We start from the raw sequence: 14,423 nt of genomic DNA, 5'->3' as shown, positions 1-14,423 counted from the left end.
CAGTGCCCTCCTCACCATAACCAAGCACTACGAATTTGTTGGCGATGTCCATTTTGGTCTAGACGTTAATGGTGACCTAACCGTAACTCTAAGTGGAATTCTCCTCCAATGGCATTTTCCCATGCATTTTACCAGGAAACATCAATAGGGCAGGCTAGAAATTTCTGTACCATCCTAACCATACCCAAGCACTCCGAATTTGTTGGCGATGTCCATTTCGTTCTAGGAGTTCAGGGTGACCTAACAGTAACCCTAAGTGGAATTTTCTGCCAATGGGATTTTCCCATGTATTTTACCAGGAATCATAGATAGGGCAGGCTAGAAAAGCCAGTGCTCTCCTAACCATACCCAAGCACTCCGAGTTTGTTGGCAATATCCATTTCCCCCTTTACGTTTATGGTGACCTAACCCTAACCCTAAGTGGAAATTTCCTCCAATGATTTTCCCATGTGTTTTACCAGGAAACATCGATAGGGCATGGTTGGAAAGTCAGTGCCCTCTTCACCATACCCCTGCACTCTGAATTTGCTGGCGATGAGCATTTTGCTGTATGAGTTCATTATGACCTAACCCAAACCCTAAGTGGAATTTTCCTCCAATGGATTTTCCCATGTATTTTACCAGGAAACATAGATTTGGCAGGCTAGAAATTTTGGTCCCTTCCTAACTATTCCCAAGCACTCCGAATTTGTTGGCGATGTCCATTTTGCTGTATGAGTTCATTGTGACCTAACCCTAACACTAAGTGGAATTTTCCTCCAATGAATTTTCCCATGTGTTTTACCAGGAAACATCGATAGGGCAGGCTAGGAAAGTCAGTACCCTCTTCACCATACCCATGCACTCTGAATTTGCTGGTGATGACAATTTTGCTGTATGAGTTCATGATGACCTAGCCCAAACCCTAAGTGGAATTTTCCGACAATGGGATTTTCCCATGCATTTTACCAGGAAACATAGATAGGGTAGGATAGAAAGGTTCGTGCCCTCCTAACCATACCCAAGCACTCCGAGTTAGGTGGCAATGTCCATTTTGCTCTATGAGGTTATGTTGACCTAACCCTAAGTGGAATTTTCCTCCATTGGGATTTTCCCATGTATTTTACTAGGAAATATAGATAGGGCAGGCTTGAAAAGCCAGTGCTCTGCTAACCATTCCTAAGCACTCCGAGTTTGTTGGCAATGTCCATTTTCCCCTTTAATTTTATGGTGACATAACCCTAACCCTAAGTGGAATTTTCCTCCAATGGATTTTCCCATGTATTTTACCAGGAAACATAGATTTGGCAGGCTAGAAATTTTGGTCCCTTCCTAACTATTCCCAATCACTCCGAATTTGTTGGCGATGTCCATTTTGCTGTATGAGTTCATTGTGACCTAACCCTAACCCTAAGTGGAATTTTCCTCCAATGAATTTTCCCATGTGTTTTACCAGGAAACATCGATAGGGCAGGCTAGGAAAGTCAGTACCCTCTTCACCATACCCATGCACTCTGAATTTGCTGGTGATGACAATTTTGCTGTATGAGTTCATGATGACCTAGCCCAAACCCTAAGTGGAATTTTCCGACAATGGGATTTTCCCATGCATTTTACCAGGAAACATCGACAGGGCAGGGTAGAAATTTCTGTGACATCCTAACCATACCCAAGCACTCCGAATGTGTTGGTGATGTCCATTTCGCTCTAGGAGTTCATGGTGACCTAACCCTAAGTGGAATTTTCCACCAAAGGGATTTTCCCATGTATTTTACCAGGAAACATAGATAGGGTAGGATAGAAAGGTTCGTTCCCTCCTAACCATACCCAAGCACTCCGAGTTAGGTGGCAATGTCCATTTTGCTCTATGAGTTTATGTTGACCTAACCCTAACCCTAAGTGGAATTTTGCTCCAATGGGATTTTCCCATGTATTTTACTAGGAAACATAGAAAGAGCAGGCTTGAAAAGCCAGTGCTCTGCTAACCTTTCCTAAGCACTCCAAGTTTGTTGGCAATGTCCATTTTCCCCTTTAAGTTTATGGTGACCTAACCCTAACCCTAAGTGGAATTTTCCTCCAATGGATTTTCCCATGTATTTTACCAGGAAACATAGATTTGGCAGGCTAGAAATTTTGGTGCCGTCCTAACTATTCCCAAGCACTCCGAATTTGTTGGCGATGTTCCTTTTGCTGTATGAGTTCATGGTGATCTAACCCTAAGTGGAATTTTCCTCCAATGGATTTTCCCATGTGTTTTACCAGGAAACATCGATAGTGCAGGCTAGAAAAGTAAGTGCCCTCCTCACCATAACCAAGCACTACGAATGTGTTTGCAATGTCCCTTTTGGTCTAGACGTTAATGGTGATCTAACCGTAACTCTAAGTGGAATTTTCCTCCAATGGCACTTTCCCATGTATTTGACCAGGAAATAGAGATTGGGCAGGCTAGAAATTTCTGTGCCATCCTAACCATACCCAAGCACTCCGAATTTGTTTGCGATGTCCATTTCGTTGTAGGACTTCAGGGTGACCTAACCATTACCGTAAGTGCAATTTTCTGCCAATGGGATTTTCCCATGTATTTTACCAGGAAACATAGATTTGGCAGGCTAGAAATCCTAACTATTACCAAGCATTCCGAATTTGTTGGCGATGTCAATTTTGCTGCATGAATTCATGGTGAACTAACCCTAATCCTAAGTGGAATTTTACTCCAATGGGATTTTCCCATGTGTTTTACCAGGAAACATAGATAGGGCAGGCTAGAAATGTCAGTGCCCTCCTCACCATAACTAAGCACTACGAATTTGTTGGCGATGTCCATTTTCCTCTAGACACTAATGGTGACCTAACCGTAACCCTAAGTGGAATTTTCCTCCAATGGGAGTTTCCCATCTATTTTACCAGGAAACATAGTAGGGCAGGCTAGAAAAGCCAGTGCTCTGCTAACCATACCTAAGCACTCCGCGTTTGTTGGAAATGTCCAATTTCCCCTTTAAGTTTATGGTGACATAACCCTAACCCTAAGTGGAATTTTCCTCCAATGGATTTTCCCATGTATTTTACCAGGAAACATAGATTTGGCAGGCTAGAAATTTTGGTCCCTTCCTAACTATTCCCAAGCACTCCGAATTTGTTGGCGATGTCCATTTTGCTGTATGAGTTCATGATGACCTAGCCCAAACCCTAAGTGGAATTTTCCGACAATGGGATTTTCCCATGCATTTTGCCAGGAAACATCGATAGGGCAGGCTTGAAAAGCCAGTGCTCTGCTAACCATACCTAAGCACTCCGAGTTTCTTGGCAATGTCCATTTTCCCCTTTAAGTTTATGGTGACATAACCCTAACCCTAAGTGGAATTTTCCTACAATGGATTTTCCCATGTATTTGACCAGGAAACATAGATTTGGCAGGCTAGAAATTTTGGTCCCTTCCTAACTATTCCCAAGCACCCCGAATTTGTTGGCGATGTCCATTTTGCTGTATAAGTTCATGGTGACCTAACCCTTACCCTAAGTGGAATTTTTCTCCAATGAATTTTCCCATGTATTTTACCAGGAAAAATTAATAGGGCAGGCTAGGAAAGTCAGTGCCCTATTCACCATACCCGTGGACTCTGAATTTTCTGGTGATGACCATTTTGCTGTATGAGTTCATGATGACCTCGCCCAAACACTAAGTGGAATTTTCCGACAATGGGATTTTCCCATGTATTTTACCAGGAAACATAGATTTCGCAGGCTAGAAATCCTAACTATTCCCAAGCATTCCGAATTTGTTGGCGATGTCCATTTTGCTGCATGAATTCATGGTGAACTAACCCTAACCCTAAGTGGAATTTTCCTCCAATGGGATTTTCCCATGTGTTTTACCAGGAAACATAGATTTGGCAGGCTAGAAATCCTAATTATTCCCAAGCATTCCGAATTTGTTGGCGATGTCAATTTTGCTGCATGAATTCATGGTGAACTAACCCTAACCCTAAGTGGAATTTTCCTCCAATGGGATTTTCCCATGTGTTTTACCAGGAAACATAGATAGGGCAGGCTAGAAAAGTCAGTGCCCTCCTCACCATAACTAAGCACTACGAATTTGTTGGCGATGTCCATTTTGCTCTAGACACTAATGGTGACCTAACCGTAACGCTAAGTGGAATTTTCCTCCAATGGGAGTTTCCCATGTATTTTACCAGGAAACATAGTAGGGCAGGCTAGAAAAGCCAGTGCTCTCCTTACCATACCCAAGACCTCCGAGTTTGTTGGCAATGTCCATTTTCCCCTTTAAGTTTATGGTTACCTAACACTAACCCTAAGTAATATTTTCCTCTAATAGATTTTCCCATGCATTTTAGCAGGAAACATCGATAGGGCAGGCTAGAAATTTCTGTGCCATCCTAACCATACCCAAGCACTCCGAATTTGTTGGCGATGTCCATTTCGCTCTAAGAGTTCATGGTGACCTAACCCTAACCCTAAGTGGAATTTTCTGCCAATGGGATTTTCCCATGTATTTTACCAGGAAACATAGGGTAGGATAGAAAATTTGCTGCCCTCCTAACCATACTCAAGCACTCCGAGTTAGTTGGCAATGTCCATTTTGCCGTATATGGCGACCTAACCCTAACCGTAAGTGGAATTTTCCTCCAATGGTTTTTCCCATGTATTTTACCAGGAAACATAGATTTGGCAGGCTAGAAATTTTGTTGCCATCCTAACTATTCCCAAGCACTCCGAATTTCTTGGTGATGTCCATTTTGCTGTATGAGTTCATCGTGACCTAACCCTAACACTAAGTGGAATTTTCCTCCAATGGATTTTCCCATGTGTTTTACCAGGAAACATCGATAGTGCAGGCTAGAAAAGTCAGTGCCCTCCTCACCATAACCAAGCACTACGAATTTGTTGGCGATGTCCATTTTGGTCTAGACGTTAATGGTGACCTAACCGTAACCCTAAGTGGAATTTTCCTCCAATGGCATTTTCCCATGTATTTGACCAGGAAATATAGATTGGGCAGGCTAGAAATTTCTGTGCCATCCTAACCATACCCAAGCACTCCGAATTTGTTGGCGATGTCCATTTCGCTCTAGGAGTTCATGGTGACCTAACCCTATCCTTAAGTGGAATGTCCATTTTCCTCTTTAAGTTTATGGTGACCTAACCCTAACCCTAAGTGAAATTTTCCTCCAATGGATTTTCCCATGTATTTTACCAGGAAACATAGATTTGGCATGCTAGAAATTTTGGTGCCATCCTAACCCAAACCTAAGTGGAATTTTCCGACAGTGGGATTTTCCCATGAATTTTACCAGGAAAAATCGATAGGGCAGGCTTGAAATTTCTATGACATCCTAACCATACCCAAGCACTCCAAGTTAGTTGGCAATGTCTATTTTGCTCTATGAGTTTATGGTGATCTAACCCTAACCCTAAGTGGAATTTTCTGCCAATGTGATTTTCCCATGTACTTTACCAGGAAACATAGATTTGGCAGGCTAGAAATTTTGGTGCCATCCTAACTATTCTCAAGCACTCTGAATTTGTTGTCAATGTCCATTTTGCTGTATGAGTTCATGGTGACCTAACCCTAACCTTAAGTGGAATACATGGGAAAATCCCATTGGAGGAAAATTCCACTTAGGGTTAGGGTTAGGTCAACATAAACTCATAGAGCAAAATGGACATTGCCAACTAACTCGGAGTGCTTGGGTATGATTAGGAGAGCAGTGGCTTTTCTAGCCTGCCCTATCTATGTTTCCTGGTAAAATACATGGGAAAATCCCATTGCAGAAAATTCCACTTAGGGTTAGGGTTAGGTCACCATTAGTGTCTAGAGCAAAATAGACATCGCCAACAAATTCGTAGTGCTTAGTTATGATGAGGAGGGCACCAACATTTCTAGCCTGCCCTATCTACTTTTCCTGGTAAAATGCAAGGGAAAATCCCATTAGGGGAAAATTCCAATTAGGGTTTGGGTTTGGTAATCATGAACTCATATTGAAAAATGGTCATCGCCAGTTAATTCAGAGTGCAGGGGTATGGTGAAGAGGGCACTGACTTTTCTAGCCTGCCCTATAGTTGTTTCCTGGAAAAACACATTGGAAAATCCATTGGAGGAAAATTACACTTAGGGTTAGTTTTAGTTCACCATGAACTCATACAGCAAAATGAACATTGCCAACCAATTCAGAGTGCTTGGGAATAGTTAGGAAGGGACCAAAATTTCTAGCCTGCCAAATCTATGTTTCCTGCTAAAATACATGGGAAAATCCATTGGAGGAAAATTCCACTTAGGGTTAGGGTTAGGTCACAATAAACTTAGATGGGAAAATGGATATTGCCAACAAACTGGGAGTGCTTGGGTATGGTTACGACACACTGGCTTTTCTAGCCTGCCCTATGTATGTTTCCTGGTAAAATACATAGGAAAATCCCATTGGAGTAAAATTTCACTTAGGGTTAGGGTTAGGTCACCATAAACTCATAGAGCAAAATGGACATTGCCAACTAACTTGGAATGCTTGAGTATGGTTAGGAGGGCACAGAAATTTCTAGCCTGCCCTATTGATGTTTCCTGGTAAAATGCATGGGAAAATCCCACTGGTGGAAAATTTCACTTAGGGTTTGGGTTAGGTCATCACGAACTCATACAGCAAAATGGTCATCGCCGGCAAATTCAGAGTGCAGGGGTATGGTGAAGAGGGCACTGACTTTCCAACCATGCCCTATCGATGTTTCCTAGTAAAACACATGGGAAAATTCATTGGAGGAAATTTCCACTTAGGGTTAAGGTTAGGTCACCATAAACTTAAAGGGGGAAATGGACATTGCCAACAAACCCGGAGTGCTTGGGTACCGTTAGGAGAGCACTATCTTTTCTAGCCTGCCCTATCGATGTTTCCTGGTAAAACACATGGGAAAATCCATTGGAGGAAAATTCCACTTAGGGTTAGAGTTAGCTCAACATAAACTCATACAGCAAAATGGACATCGCCAACAAATTCGGAGTGCTTGGGAATAGTTAGGATGGCAGCAAAATTCCTAGCCTGCCAAATCTATGTTTCCTGGTAAAATACATGGGAAAATCCATTGGAGGATAAATTTCACTTAGGGTTAGGGTTAGGTCACCATAAACTTAAAGGGGGAAATGGACATTGCCAACAAACTCGGAGTCCTTGGGTATGGTTAGGAGGGCACTAACTTTTCTATCCTACCCTATCTATGTTTCCTGGTAAAATACATGGAATAATCCCATTCGCAGAAAATTCCACTTAGGGTTAGGGTTAGGTCACCATGAACTCCTAGAGCAAAATGGTCATCGCCAGCAAATTCAGAGTACACAGGTATGATGAAGAGGGCACTGACTATCCTTGCCTGCCCTATCGATGTTCCCTGGTAAAACACAAGGGAAAATCCCATTTGCGGAAAATTCCACTTAGGATTAGGGTTTGGTCAACATGAACTCCTAGAGCAAAATGGACATCGTCAACAAATTTGTAGTGCTTTTTTATGGTTAGGATGGCACCAAAATTTCTAGCCTGCCAAATCTATGTTTCCTGGCAAAATACATGGGAAAATCCATTGGAGGAAAATTCCACTTAGGGTTAGGGTTAGGTCACCATAAACTTAAAGGGGAAAATGGACATTGCCAACAAACTCGGAGTGCTTAGGTATGGTGAGCAGAGCACTGGCTTTTCAAGCCTGCCCTATCTATATTTCCTAGTAAAATACATGGGAAAATCCCATTGGAGTAAAATTTCACTTAGGGTTAGGTTTAGGTCAACATAAACTCATAGAGCAAAATGGTCATTGCCAACTAACTCGGAGTGCTTGGGTATGGTTAGGAGGCCACCAACTTTTCTATCCTACCCTATCTATGTTTCCTGGTAGAATACATGGGAAAATGCCATTGGAGGAAAATTCCACTTAGGGTTAGGGTTAGGTCACCATGAACTCCTAGAGTGAAATGGACATCGCCAACAAATTCGGAGTGCTTGGGTATGGTTAGGATGGTACAGAAATTTCTATCCTACCCTATCTATGTTTCCTGGTAAAATACATGGGAAAATCACATTGGCAGAAAATTCCACTTAGGGTTAGGGTTAGGTCACCATGAACTTAGAAGGGAAAATGGACATTGCCAACAAACTCGGAGTGCTTGGGTATGGTTACGAGAGCACTGGCTTTTCTATGGTTTTCTAGCCTGCCCTATCTATGTTTCCTGGTAAAATACGTAGGAATATCCCATTGGAGTAAAATTCCACTTAGCGTTAGGGTTAGGTCACCATAAACTCATAGAGCAAAATGGACATTGCCAACTAACTTGGAGTGCTTGGGTATGGTTAGGAGGGCAGCAACTTTTCATTCCTACCTTATCTATGTTTCCTGGTAAAATACATGGGAAATCCCATTGGAGGAAAATTTCACTGAGGGTTACGGTTAGGTCACCATTACTGTCTAGAGCAAAATGGACATCACCAACAAATTTGTAGTGCTTAGTTATGGTGAGGAGGGCACCAACTTTTCTATCCTACCCTATCTATGTTTCCTGGTAAAATACATGGGAAAATCCCATTGGCAGAAAATTCCACTTAGGGTTAGGGTTAGGTCACCATAAACTTAAAGGGGAAAATGGACATTGGAAACGAACTCCGAGTGCTTAGGTATGGTGAGCAGAGCACTGGCTTTTCAAGCCTGCCCTATCTATATTTCCTAGTAAAATACATGGGAAAATCCCATTGGAGGAAAATTCCACTTAGGGTTAGGGTTAGGTCAACATAAACTTAAAGGGGGAAATGGACATTGCCAACAAACTCGGAGTCCTTGGGTATGGTTAGGAGGGCACCAACTTTTCTATCCTACCCTATCTATGTTTCCTGGTAAAATACATGGAATAATCCCATTCGCAGAAAATTCCACTTAGGGTTAGGGTTAGGTCACCATGAACTCCTTGAGCAAAATGGTCATCGCCAGCAAATTCAGAGTACACAGGTATGATGAAGAGGGCACTGACTATCCTTGCCTGCCCTATCGATGTTGCCTGGTAAAACACAAGGGAAAATCCCATTTGCGGAAAATTCCACTTAGGATTAGGGTTTGGTCAACATGAACTCCTAGAGCAAAATGGACATTGTCAACAAATTCGTAGTGCTTTTTTATGGTTAGGATGGCACCAAAATTTCTAGCCTGCCAAATCTATGTTTCCTGGCAAAATACATGGGAAAATCCATTGGAGGAAAATTCCACTTAGGGTTAGGGTTAGGTCACCATAAACTCATAGAGCAAAATGGACATTGCAAACTAACTTGGAGTGCTTGTGTATGGTTAGGATGGCACAGAAATTTCTAGCCTGCCCAATCTATATTTCCTGGTCAAATACATGGGAAAATGCCATTGGAGGAAAATTCCACTTAGGGTTAGGGTTAGGTCACCATAAACTTAAAGGGGAAAATGGACATTGCCAACAAACTCGGAGTGCTTAGGTATGGTGAGCAGAGCACTGGCTTTTCAAGCCTGCCCTATCTATATTTCCTAGTAAAATACATGGGAAAATCCCATTGGAGGAAAATTCCACTTAGGGTTAGGGTTAGGTCACCATAAACTCATAGAGCAAAATGGACATTTCCAACTAACTCGGACTGCTTGGGTATGGTTAGGAAGGCAGCAACTTTTTTATCCTACCCTATCTATGTTTCCTGGTAAAATACATGGGAAAGTCCTAGGGCAAAATGCCCTATCCTCCCCATACCCGGGTACTCTGAATTTGCTGGCGATGGACATTTTGCTGTATGAGTTTATGTTGAGCTAACTCTAACCCTAAGTGGAATTTTCCTCCAATGGGTTTTTCCCATGTATTTTACCAGGAAACATAGATAGGGCAGGCTAGAAAAGCCAGTGCTCTCCTAACCGTACCCAAGCACTCCAAGTTTGTTGGCAATGTCCATTTTCCCCTTTAAGTTTATGGTGACATAACCCGAACCCTAAGTGGAAATTTCCTCCAGTGAATTTTCCCATGTGTTTTACCAGGAAATATCGATAGGGCATGGTTGGAAAGTCAGTGCCCTCTTCACCATACCCCTGCACTCTGAATTTGCTGGCGATGACCATTTTGCTGTATGAGTTCATGATGACCTAACCCAAACTCGAAGTGAAATTTTCCACCAATGGGATTTTCCCATGCATTTTACCAGGAAACATAGATAGGGTAGGATAGAAATTTCTGTGCCATCCTAACCATACCCAAGCACTCCGAGTTAGGTGGCAATGTCCATTTTTCTCTATGAATTTATGTTGACCTAACCCTAACCCTAAGTGGAATTTTCCTCCAATGGGATTTTCCCATGTATTTTACCAGGACACATAGATTTGGCAGGCTAGAAATCCTAACTATTCCCAAGCATTCCGAATTTGTTGGCGATGTCCAATTTGCTGCATGAATTCATGGTGAACTAACCTAACACTAAGTGGAATTTTCCTCCAATGGATTTTCCCATGTGTTTTACCTGGAAACATCAATAGTGCAGGATAGAAAAGTCAGTGCCCTCCTCACCATAACCAAGCACTACGAATTTGTTGGCGATGTCCATTTTGGTCTAGACGTTAATGGTGACCTAACCGTAACTCTAAGTGGAATTCTCCTCCAATGGCATTTTCCCATGCATTTTACCAGGAAACATCAATAGGGCAAGCTAGAAATTTCTGTACCATCCTAACCATACTCAAGCATTCCAAGTTAGTTGGCAATGTCCATTTTGCTCTATGAGTTTATGGTGACCTAACCCTAACCCTAAGGGAAATTTTACTCCAATGGGATTTTCCCATGTATTTTACTAGGACACATAGAAAGAGCAGGCTTGAAAAGCCAGTGCTCTGCTAACCTTTCCTAAGCACTCCAAGTTTGTTGGCAATGTCCATTTTCCCCTTTAAGTTTATGGTGACATAACCCTAACCCTAAGTGGAATTTTCCTCCAATGCATTTTCCCATGTATTTTACCAGGAAACATAGATTTGGCAGGCTAGAAATTTTGGTGCCGTCCTAACTATTCCCAAGCACTCCGAATTTGTTGGCGATGTTCCTTTTGCTGTATGAGTTCATGGTGACCTAACCCTAACACTAAGTGGAATTTTCCTCCAATGGATTTTCCCATGTGTTTTACCAGGAAACATCGATAGTGCAGTCTAGAAAAGTAAGTGCCCTCCTCACCATAACCAAGCACTACGAATGTGTTTGCAATGTCCCTTTTGGTCTAGACGTTAATGGTGATCTAACCGTAACTCTAAGTGGAATTTTCCTCCAATGGCATTTTCCCATGTATTTGACCAGGAAATAGAGATTGGGCAGGCTAGAAATTTCTGTGCCATCCTAACCATACCCAAGCACTCCGAATTTGTTGGCGATGTCCATTTCGTTGTAGGACTTCAGGGTGACCTAACCATTACCGTAAGTGGAATTTTCTGCCAATGGGATTTTCCCATGTATTTTACCAGGAAACATCGATAGGGCAGGCTAGGAAAGTCAGTGCCCTCTTCACCATACCCGTGCACTCTGAATTTTCTGATGATGACCATTTTGCTGTATGAGTTCATGATGACCTAGCCCAAACCCTAAGTGGAATTTTCCGACAATGGGATTTTCCCATGCATTTTGCCAGGAAAAATCGATAGGGCAGGCTTGAAAAGCCAGTGCTCTGCTAACCATACCTAAGCACTCCGTGTTTCTTGGCAATGTCCATTTTCCCCTTTAAGTTTATGGTTACATAACCCTAACCCTAAGTGGAATTTTCCTACAATGGATTTTCCCATGTATTTGACCAGGAAACATAAATTTGGCAGGCTAGAAATTTTGGTCCCTTCCTAACTATTCCCAAGCACCCCGAATTTGTTGGCGATGTCCATTTTGCTGTATGAGTTCATTGTGACCTAACCCTAACCCTAAGTGGAATTTTCCTCCAATGAATTTTCCCATGTGTTTTACCAGGAAACATCGATAGGGCAGGCTAGGAAAGTCAGTACCCTCTTCACCATACCCATGCACTCTGAATTTGCTGGTGATGACAATTTTGCTGTATGAGTTCATGATGACCTAGCCCAAACCCTAAGTGGAATTTTCCGACAATGGGATTTTCCCATGCATTTTACCAGGAAACATCGACAGGGCAGGGTAGAAATTTCTGTGACATCCTAACCATACCCAAGCACTCCGAATGTGTTGGTGATGTCCATTTCGCTCTAGGAGTTCATGGTGACCTAACCCTAAGTGGAATTTTCCACCAAAGGGATTTTCCCATGTATTTTACCAGGAAACATAGATAGGGTAGGATAGAAAGGTTCGTTCCCTCCTAACCATACCCAAGCACTCCGAGTTAGGTGGCAATGTCCATTTTGCTCTATGAGTTTATGTTGACCTAACCCTAACCCTAAGTGGAATTTTGCTCCAATGGGATTTTCCCATGTATTTTACTAGGAAACATAGAAAGAGCAGGCTTGAAAAGCCAGTGCTCTGCTAACCTTTCCTAAGCACTCCAAGTTTGTTGGCAATGTCCATTTTCCCCTTTAAGTTTATGGTGACCTAACCCTAACCCTAAGTGGAATTTTCCTCCAATGGATTTTCCCATGTATTTTACCAGGAAACATAGATTTGGCAGGCTAGAAATTTTGGTGCCGTCCTAACTATTCCCAAGCACTCCGAATTTGTTGGCGATGTTCCTTTTGCTGTATGAGTTCATGGTGACCTAACCCTAACACTAAGTGGAATTTTCCTCCAATGGATTTTCCCATGTGTTTTACCAGGAAACATCGATAGTGCAGGCTAGAAAAGTAAGTGCCCTCCTCACCATAACCAAGCACTACGAATGTGTTTGCAATGTCCCTTTTGGTCTAGACGTTAATGGTGATCTAACCGTAACTCTAAGTGGAATTTTCCTCCAATGGCATTTTCCCATGTATTTGACCAGGAAATATAGATTGGGCAGGCTAGAAATTTCTGTGCCATCCTAACCATACCCAAGCACTCCGAATTTGTTGGCGATGTCCATTTCGTTGTAGGACTTCAGGGTGACCTAACCATTACCGTAAGTGGAATTTTCTGCCAATGGGATTTTCCCATGTATTTTACCAGGAAAGATAGATAGCGCAGGCTAGAAAAGCCAGTGCTCTCCTAACCATACCCAAGCACTCCGAGTTTGTTCGCAATGTCCTTTTTGCTCTATGAGTTTATGTTGACCTAACTCTAACCCTAAGTGGAATTTTCCTCCAATAGGATTTTCCCATGTATTTTACCAGGAAGCATAGATGGGATAGGCTAGAAAAGCCAGTGCTCTCCTAACCGTACCCAAGCACTCCGAGTTTGTTGGCAATGTCCATTTCCCCCTTTAAGTTTATGGTGACCTAACCCTAACCCTAAGTGGAAATTTCCTCCAATGAATTTTCCCATGTGTTTTACCAGGAAACATCGATAGGGCATGGTTGGAAAGTCAGTGCCCTCTTCACCATACCCCTGCACTCTGAATTTGCTGGCGATGAGCATTTTGCTGTATGAGTTCATGATGACCTAACCCAAACCCTAAGTGAAATTTTCCACCAATGGGATTTTCCCATGCATTTTACCAGGAAACATAGATAGGGTAGGATAGAAAGGTTCGTGCCCTCCTAACCATACCCAAGCACTCCGAGTTAGGTGGCAATGTCCATTTTGCTCTATGAGGTTATGTTGACCTAACCCTAACCCTAAGTGGAATTTTCCTCCAATGGGATTTTCCCATGTATTTTACTAGGAAACATAGATAGGGCAGGCTTGAAAAGCCAGTGCTCTGCTAACCATACCTAAGCACTCCGAGTTTTTTGGCAATGTCCATTTTCCCCTTTAAGTTTATGGTGACATAACCCTAACCCTAAGTGGAATTTTCCTCCAATGGATTTTCCCATGTATTTTACCAGGAAACATAGATTTGGCAGGCTAGAAATTTTGGTCCCTTCCTAACTATTCCCAAGCACTCCGAATTTGTTGGCGATGTCCATTTTGCTGTATGAGTTCATTGTGACCTAACCCTAACCCTAAGTGGAATTTTCCTCCAATGAATTTTCCCATGTGTTTTACCAGGAAACATCGATAGGGCAGGCTAGGAAAGTCAGTACCCTCTTCACCATACCCATGCACTCTGAATTTGCTGGTGATGACAATTTTGCTGTATGAGTTCATGATGACCTAGCCCAAACCCTAAGTGGAATTTTCCGACAATGGGATTTTCCCATGCATTTTACCAGGAAACATCGACAGGGCAGGGTAGAAATTTCTGTGACATCCTAACCATACCCAAGCACTCCGAATGTGTTGGTGATGTCCATTTCGCTCTAGGAGTTCATGGTGACCTAACCCTAAGTGGAATTTTCCACCAAAGGGATTTTCCCATGTATTTTACCAGGAAACATAGATAGGGTAGGATAGA

This window comes from Crotalus tigris, unplaced genomic scaffold, assembly GCF_016545835.1.
Source record: "Crotalus tigris isolate CLP2741 ecotype Arizona unplaced genomic scaffold, ASM1654583v1 scf7180000024454.734221, whole genome shotgun sequence".
NCBI lineage: Eukaryota > Metazoa > Chordata > Lepidosauria > Squamata > Viperidae > Crotalus > Crotalus tigris.
Note: the sequence above shows the minus strand (reverse complement) of the source record.